Raw genomic sequence first — 10342 nt, 5'->3', positions numbered from 1 at the left:
TTGAAATTGAATTCTAACATTGGTTTAAATTAGAATTGGTGTTGAATGATTTTCTTTCTTATATTAATTTGAACTCCCTCTTGCTCTTGCCTCTTATACCTGCTAACCACAAGCCTTAGTTTCTCTCTTGATCTTGCCACCACCATGAACCCAAACCCTTCACCACCACCTCGCCTCCACCATGAACCTAAACCCCTATCTCAATAATTCCCGCTCCCTCACTTTACCTTAAAATACCCTAGATCTTACAATTGCGATCACAAGCACGACCAAGCAACCAAATTGATGTCATTGTCACTATCGTTAAACCTCTAGTGTCATGTCACCACATTTACACCACCAATGCAATGGTAAGTGTCTTCTCATCCTCCTCTTCTTTTGTTCCCCCTTCTCTTTATCTCACCCTAGCTCTCTTTGTAAGTGAGTTTGTCCGTTCACACTGGAGTTGATGTTTAGTGTTGGTCATCGTGCTTGGTTCTTATAGTAAGTGATTTTTTTTTTACTTATTACTTGGGCCTAATTTCATCTATTTTGTGTAATTGTAATGTCTATTCTTGGATTTTTGTGTTATTGTATCTATATTTTGGTGTTGCTTATGTTTAAGTACCTAATATTTTAAGACCTAATTGGTGTTCTTAGTCTAAGTTTGTTGTGATTTAGAGGACTTTTAATTTAGGTTCTTATTGTGAGTCTGAATATATATATTGTGGTTTGGTGAATTTCCAATTCACCTGTGGCTTGGTTTTTTAATTAAAAAACATGATGGTTTAAGTTTGTTGTGATTTAGAGGACTTTTAATTTTGGTTCTTTTTGTGAGTTTGGATATATATTTTGGTTTGGTGCACTTTCAATTCATTCTTGGCGGCTTGTTGCACTTTGTGAGTGACGCGTAAAATATGTACTGATAGGACTATGTGTAAAAATTATGAGACCTAAGACTAAATTTATTTCAAAATTTAAATAATACACTTTGTGTTAATTTTTCTAAAAATAAATTGTTATTTTATATTTTAAATATTATTCAAATTTCAAAATGACTCTCAATTAAAGATTTTAATTAATCTCTACATACAAAATGTCAACATGAAATGAAATTTTAGCTAAATAGGCAATCTTATAATCAATATTTTTCGCCAAAATATCTTTTTTTATATATCAATCATAGACTCACTCATTAAATTTAAATTTTATACTAATTTCAATAGATTTTTTAGGTAAAGGAGAGGTTGAATCTAAAATAGATATAAAATAATTTTCTTTAACATTTTGAAATAAAATTAAATTTTTTACGATAACCATTACATTCATAACTTAAGATCATGTAGTCTTATTAACAAAAAAATAATTACAAATAATAAATCATATCTTAATAAAATTTACCACTTAATAGTTTAAATTGACAAAAAAATATTAAAAATATAAAAAAAATGAAACCCTTGGGGGTCTAAGGGAAAGGCCTCATTGGCCTTATGGTTTCCACGACCTTGTGTACTCACACAAGGACAAGTGAATTGTGGACTTGATAGTTTGGTGATCGGATCCTAGAGACCAATTGTGTTCTTGAATAATTCAAATTGCATAAACTAAATAAATTTTTTTTGGGAGGGGGGGGGGGGTTATCTTGAGTTTGAAAGATTTGAGTTCAATTACTTTATAGAAAACAAAACTCTAGAATGATAAGAGATAGTGCAAAGAAATTATCATATTAGAAGGCCTAGGACTATGATTGAATCTAGCAATTGAATTTCCCCAATTCTGCGTTAATTGAATTCTCAATGTTTATCAATTACTAACTTCTCTTAAGGTTGTTAAAAGGTTTTGGCCTAACACTTCCAACAATTCTTCTCTTAATTTAGTTCTAATTTAGTCAACTAAGAAATAAATTACAAGAAAGCGTAACATAAAGAATGATAATCAGAAATCTCTAAAATGTGTTTGGTCAATCGTTATTCTAAAGGATTCATTTGTTCTATGATTCTCTTATTCATAAGAAGCTAATCACAAACACACAAATAACTAAAATATAGATTGATCAAGTCTAATGAGAAATTAGGCACAATAGAACAACATAATTGTTTAAATAAAGACAATTTCAATTAAGTAAAACTGGGATTCGTCGACAGATTACATCACAATCCTAAAAAGAGGGGTCTATATAGCCAACCATAAGGACAAACAAACAAAACATTAACCTTGTATACATGAGAAATATAGGGGAATAAGAAAAATTACAATTAGAAGACCCAAAGTCTTCCTCACGTTCTTCACAATCCAAAAAAACTCTCACACTATGCCTAGATCACTCAGAGTCCAATTTCAAAAATTAAGAAAAAAGTTCTCTACAAATAAAATCTCAACTATTTATAGGCTAATGGACCTTTTCAGTCTTGTAAGGATAAGCATGGCCCATGCCTAGCTAAGCACGGGGTCATGCCTCAAGTTCGTAGCACTCCTCAATTTGCATGCCTCTGGTTCATGGGGTTGTGCTTGGGTAAACACGACCATGTACTTAATTAAGCACATAGTAGTGCTTCATGTTGGTAACATTCTCCATTCTCTATTCTACACGTCTCGTGCATGGGATTATGCTTGGGTAAACATGACCATGTGCTTAATTAAGCACAAGATAGTACTTCAAGTCACTACTTATAATTTAAAATTTCTTTGGGTCCCCTGCCCCCATTTACCATAGAAAAAGGAGTGGATATGTATTTATTTAAAATTTTAATTAGTATAACATACCATGAGCTACTTATAAGTTATAATATCTTCAGATTTTCTAAGTTTAATTGAACTTTTTAGTCTTTATTCCCAACCCTCATTTCCATTCTGGTCCTACATAAAAAGTTTTCAAATTGGTTGCAAACATGATGCAAGCTTGATGTACTTGTTTTACATGTATAATGGAAGCTGAAATGACATAGACTTGTATGGTTAAATTTTCATTTTAGTCCTTATATGTGACATTCATTTTTTATTTGAGCCTATACATAGTGTTTTTTTTTCATATGATCCCTAGACGAAAGTTTTAAATCTGTTCATATATACATAAGATAGATTTGCGGTTGAAGATGGAAGAGAACTTGTAAGTTGTTCTCCATATCTAATACCATGATGTTTTGAATGAACAGGTTATTTTTAAACTTTATGATACCAACACAATCAGAATAATTAGACGAGTTTTAACATTTTGACTCATTCATTTTTTAGACATCAAATATCTGAGTTGAAATTTGTTTTTTTGTTACTTAATTTTATGTTAATTTTATACCTTTTGTGTGTGTGTCGTGCATGCATATTAAGGTCTTCTCTAACAGTCAATCAAATTAATCTCTTTCAGAGTATGAAAAAACACTAAAATGAATTGTCTCTTTCAAAAGTTTTTCTTTCTTCCTACTTTTATACCTTGTATTATACTTGTATCATGTCATAACTATTAAAACTTGTAACATTTACTATGTCTCATGTCATGTTTATGCTTTTTAGGGTGCTATCTAGTGTAAGTTTTTATACGTGTTCACATAGGAAAGGGGAGTCATAGAACTGCAGTTATTATAGTGACAGAAGAGGAAAAGTCACCACGACTCATATGTAAAAGAAAAGATAGAAAATGATGAAAGGACAAGGGAAAAACACTACACTAATTAAGTCAATTTCATTACATCATTAGAAAAGGACATGAGGGGGGAAAAGAAAATGTTGTGAGGCAATTTACATGGGTATTTGAGGTGGGAACATAATCTTTAGTACATACCAAATTTCTGTGTATACATTATTGCATGTCCCTTTTTTTTTTCTATTCTCAAGTTGAATTGGACAGTAATAGATTAATGTTGTAGGATGCCAAGCACACAAACATTGAGAATATATTGATCTTGGCTGGAGATCATCTATACCGAATGGATTACATGGACCTTGTGCAGGTAAACATGTTAATTTTTTGTATCAGAGCTGTGTAATTATCAAGACAATTAAGGCAATTATATTAGGCTTTAAGTTCTTCTCACTACTTGTTATTGAAATTTATTACTAATTGTATTCTATGAATATTTTTCATCATTCACAAAATCAAGGCAATTAATTAACACAAAAAAAACTAGTTCTATGTTTCTTTTCTCTTACCCTTCTTATGTTCATACACCAAGTCTTTTGAATAATTTTTGCCAAAGGTTCCAAAGTTTTTAGACACACCGAGTTCATACATGGAGTGTTTCTTAATTTTATTTTCACAATTTTTGCTGATTATCTATCTTTTATAATTAATCTGCAGAGTATGTTGAAAGAAATGCAGATATTACATTATCATGTGCTGCTGTAGGTGAAAGGTGTGTTCAGTCTTCTTTTTACATGTGTTTCTTTTTATTGCACTTTTGTTTGTTTAGTATCACTGTGATGCTGGGAGAATATATTCTCTTTCATTCAGAAGAAAAGAGTCATTATAGAAAAAGAGTAGAGACACACTAACTTCCTCAACTCAAAACATTTTAAGTTTAGTCTTTCCGAGTATGGAGGCTTGTCGAGAGTACAGTCTTATTTAAGTTTCATTTCCAATTGCCTGTTTTTCAGCTATGCATCATATTATGGATTGGTCAAGGCAGATGCTAGAGGTTGCATCATCCAATTTTTAGAAAAACCCAACGGTGTTGATCTGAAAGCAATGGTAAGTCCAAAGACCAGTCAACGTTCAACAACTAAAATTGGTTATTGGTCACTATCAGAAAGAAAGAAACAAAAAAAAAAAAAAATACTCAATTTCAACAATCTTCCCTCATTTTTCTTAGAGTGAGCAATCGAGCATCCTAGCACTACAGAAATTCCTGTGAAATTCATATATTTATCCATAATGACTTATCAAGTTATAATGGATCATAGGGTAACATCACAAATTGATGTGCTAAACATATGAAGAACGTGCATATATATATATATATATATATATATATATATATATAACATACATCTTATATAGGCTAAAGTTGCGAACATCTACATTTGAATCCTAAAGTTGCCTTTTAGACTCTTATTCTATATTTTTACCTTTCTACGAGTATGAAATAGTCCTGCAAACTTGCAGGACCAAATATTTGAAATTATATGCTGTATTATGGCATGATAATGTGATTATAATATATTTATCTCTACTCTCAGGCTAAATCATGTTTTCTTGTTGCTTCTCTGTAGCAAGTAGATATCTTTGTGCTCGGGTTGTCACCCCATGAAGCAAAAAGGTCACCATATATTGCATCTATGGGAGTTTATGTATTCAAGACAGATGTTTTACTCGCTTATGAAATGGAGATATCCTACACCCAATGACTTTGGATCCGAAATCATTCCTGCAGCCGAAGGAAAATAATGTCCAAGTAAGAGAAATTGCACTAAATATATCTCCTTTCAAATGTTTGATCGATTCTAGAAGTAGTCTTATTTTACATTTACAAGGAACTAATGTGAATGGTCTTTGTATTTTGTAGGTATAGACACTATAGAAGGACCATTGACATATTATGAATGTTTTTTTATTTATATAGTATAATTAATAATTATATTTACAGTTGATAATTATTAAGCAGATCAAAATGAAAAAATAAAAAAAAATATAGCATATTTTCGTTTAGCAACCGAATTGGTGACCAATTTATTTTATTTCAAAATTCATTACTAAGTAGCGATTGAATTGTATTTTTAATTTATTTTATATTTAAAAATCAAATATTCAATAGTGACCAAATAACATTTTTAATTAAATTTATATTTTAAAAATAATTGGTAAATAGTGACTGAATTGGCCATCGATTTTTTTAATTCATTTTATATTATAAACTTAGCGACCAAATGTATTTATTTTTAATTTTGCTTAAAAATGAATTATTCGATAGCGACCGACTTCGCGATCGAGTTTTATTTAATTTATTTTATATTTAAGTTTAATTATTTATTAGCAACCGAGACTTTCAGTTGCTAATATGGTCCCAAGCAAAATAGCAACCAAACACGTAGTGACCGAATTGTAGGTACTTGCGACTGAATATCTCGGTCTCTAAAGTTCTATTTGATTGCTTAGCGACTAGGGTTTTTGCGACACAGAGTTCAATTGTTATTGTGGTCACTATCAGTTTTAGTGACCAAATATATCAGTCGCTAAATCATTTTTTTTAAGTGAGTTCATAACGCTCTTCATTCTGCATGCCTCGTGCATGAGATTGTGCTTGGGTAAGCACAACAATCCTATGCTGAATTAAGCACAAGGTAATGCTTAGTCTCTGGATGCAATTTCACTATTCTTGCTCTCTTTTTCCATTTTTTCTGCTTCCTTGCTAAACTATTCTTCCAATTTAGAAAATGTTATAATATTGCTTCCAAGCATGCTTTATATGATTGCTCCATAATTTTATGTTGGTAAAGTATAATGTGATTTGGGTACGTTTTTCACGTTCTAAATGCATGATTTAATTAGGAAATGACATGTAACTATCGGTACTCATCATTAAGATTAAAAATGGTGCTTAAAAGTATCTATTTTTTATTTAATGTCTAAATGCTTTATTTTTTTATCTTGTCTGTGAGTGAATTGTGACACATTCTATCTCGACATACATATAAATAAATAAAACATATAAAAATAAAGGTAAACAAATTCACGTGGATAAAATATTCACATTCACTTCAATATTACTAAATAAAATATATTAAAAACATATATGGCTCAGAACAAGGCCGTCAAAGTTTACAAGAGAAATTTTATTAAATCGGTGAGGTAAAATAAAATAACATCATCTAAAATGTCACATCCTATCAGAGCATTGTGTCACAACATTTTCTAGCACGAGATTCTTTAAAGTTATCAACCTAGTCATCTGTTCCCACAGACACAAGATTTGAGATCATCACAAGATCCAAACACAAATAACACACAAGGAGTGAGTTATCACATTTCTAAAAAAAAAATACAAATAAACAAAGACATAATCAAAATAAATTATAGAAGTATTTATAACATAGTTCAACTTAATACAATCCACGTCACTTTACCATTTTATCATTTAAAATTCATTTTTCAATCACCAATCACATTAGACATGAATCACACACTCGGGTCAAGACGTAATAACACTCATCAATTTCATAATAAACAATTAGCAAGCGTTATGCAACAATTATACTAAGACTCAAGCCTATATACAATGTGGTACCATGTCACTGAAAAACCATACTGGGACGCTTAGGAGTACATAACAAGATACACCATACAATGTGTATGTCAGGTCACTCTCACTAAGTAATATCATAAGGCGACCAGTCAAAATCACTCTGTTTTGCGAGAATGCTCCAACCATATGGTATCAACATAGGCTTAAAGGAGAACTCAAACCGAGTGCCTTTACCCCCAAGGCCTAGACTCCAAAGGATCTGTTAGGACCTCACCTTCCTGCTCAGGTCCAACCCTTAACACAATTTTTGCACGCAGACACTACTCATGAATTATACAATACCCACGACCTCACACTCGTGTTTCAAACACGTTTAACACTTTGCACTATCATTTAACACTTTAGTTTCCTAACTAGGAATCCTACAATTTCCTTTTAACACTGCGCATAAACACTTTTCTCAAGGTAAACACCAGTCAGGTTATTGTATAGTTCACAGCTCACAACACAAGTATTGTCACATCAAGTGTTAACCACACACTTATTCACAACCAAATCTCATGTCCACAATTTAACATCTCATAATGTCACAATTCACCATCACATATTTATGTATATCTCACAAATTAACGCATGATCAATTTTGCACTTATACTCAGTCTCAATAACAATATTATGATCTCAATGCAACATGTTATCTAACAATTAATCACATATTCAATTTATCACTTATACACAATTTCAATCACAATTTCATGATCCCAATATAACAATCTCGCAATTATAATCATACATGAAGAATTACAATACAATAAACATTCAAAAATAAACCCTCAATTTGATCCCCTAAGGATCCCTACATATGTTCATTTTAACCCAATTGCGATAAATTTATCATTTACCTCTAAGCGGGCTCACGTGTGTAGTCTGGGAAGTGATATCGGTTTCTCTAGTAGTCCCTTAAGGTTCCTCAAGTTTTTTCTATGTTTGCTCTGTTAGGATTTCCAAGCATTAGAGAGAAAGAGAAGAGATTATAGTCTCTATTTCAATAACAACGTGAGAGACTAATTTCTCTCTGTAAAAGCATTGTTTCGCAAATTCGAACGGTGACCATGTTCAAAAATGGGTTTCCAAGGTGGTGTTCAAATTTCACAATGATCCAATGGTTGACGAGTCTAGGATCATAATTTTACTTGAACAAGTTTGAATATATGCAGGAAAAGAAAAAATTCAGTGCGAGGGGCATTTATTCTACCAACGACATTGACTCAAAAATCCCAACGGTGGGTATGTGGGAAAATTAGTTCTGAATCTTTTGCTCAAATTTTACGACGATCCAACGATTAACTTGTCTGAGATCATTGTTTTACTAAGATATATTTGAGTGTATGTGGAAAAAAGAGAGTGTTTTGGGAAAGGAAGAAGGGAACTTTTGTTTGGGATCATTGTTTTACTTTTGGCCTTTTACTTATCCTATTTTTCTTTCTTTATTTATTTTATAAAAAGGAACTTTATTTTATTTCCTATCAAACCATTAATTTAATTAATAAATTTATTTTTCCTCATTTATTTAATTATAAAAATCTTATCATTTTTTTTTCTAAAACTCTATTTATTTTTAAATAAAAATAATTTTTAATTTATTTACGAAAAATAGGGTGTTACATGAATCATAAGGTCACTAGAAGAGGAGTTGAATAATGACACTTAAGTGACTATGACTTTTTTCTACAAAAGAGCACTTAGCTTCTGAAGTCTTAGGATATATCATAGTACCAATTTCAAGAAGCTTCCTTGAGAGCAAACATTACCCTTTGATAGTATTTTGTTTAAAATATTTTTTCTATAACAACCATACAAAAATACTCTCGTATATTGCTTCAAAAGCTACTAATAAATATTATATTTAGGGTAGGTAGAACATGTTTTTGTCAATTCAAAATGTTATTTAAAACACTTTAACATCAAAAAACAAAATAAACACATTTTGCAAGGATTAAAATGAAAAAAATAATAATTGTAGGTACAAAAATGAAAAAAACACTAAATTGTAGGCACCCAAAATATATTTAAGCCTAATTTTTAGGTTATTTCTATTATGTTAGGCAGGATAGATGACAAGATCATACGTGAAATCAATTGCTTGGATCATCATTCGGATTAGAGGCTTGGAGAGGGAGATCAAACAATTGTTTGGAGTACAAGATATGTTTTGAGTTTTTTTTTTATGTTGTATGTTTGTCATTTTATAATTAAGCTTTATGCTACTGCTTGGCATAATTTTGAACATTTGTATGAATTGATTGTGCACTTGGAGACTCTCTTGTATTTGTAAAATATGTGCCAATAAATACAAATCAAAATGCTATTTTTTTAATAAAAAAAACTACATTCTACATCAAATATTACTAAAATCGATGTAGTAGAAATTTTTTTCAACATAAGTCATGTTAATAATCGATGTAGGATGTGGCTTAACTCATCTAGAATATCCCATTTCCTACATCTGGTTTAAGAGTAACCTATGATGGATTTCACATCGATTTGGAATTGATGTCGGATATGTATGCATTTAATATTGTGCTGAATAACATTGGTTTTGAAACCTAAGTATCATGTGTTCTAGAATCGATGTAAAATGACTTTGTTGTGTAGTAGTGTTAGTTTTTTTTTTTCAGTGACATGGCAACCTAGAGATTTATCAAGATAAAAATTATTATTTCACAATTCAATATAAAAATTAAATTAACACGGTCACACATATATAAATATACACGTGACAATCACACGCGTGTATAATATAATATTAGTGTCCCATGTGATTTTTTTAATATTTTTTAGCTTAACACTAAGTAAAAATTCTGCTAAAAGCTTCAGACAATATTTTTTATAAAATATTAGATAAAAAAGTGTTACTAAAAGTAGTCATATGCATGGATAATAGTGTGTGGTTAATTAATTTCCTTATCTATAAGACATAATGTTAATTGTAATATATTAACCCTCCGTACATATGCATATTACTATTATTTACTTAAGTAAAACCCTTTTTCATCATAACAAGGTGATAGTATATGGTATTAAAATAAAAATCTGCACTTAATTATAATAGCTTCTTTTACATGAAATAATGTCTTTTCAAATAAAATAATTATAATTTGTCACATAAACTATTGACTATTATTCATAAA

This window comes from Glycine max, chromosome 6 (assembly GCF_000004515.6).
Source record: "Glycine max cultivar Williams 82 chromosome 6, Glycine_max_v4.0, whole genome shotgun sequence".
NCBI lineage: Eukaryota > Viridiplantae > Streptophyta > Magnoliopsida > Fabales > Fabaceae > Glycine > Glycine max.
Note: the sequence above shows the minus strand (reverse complement) of the source record.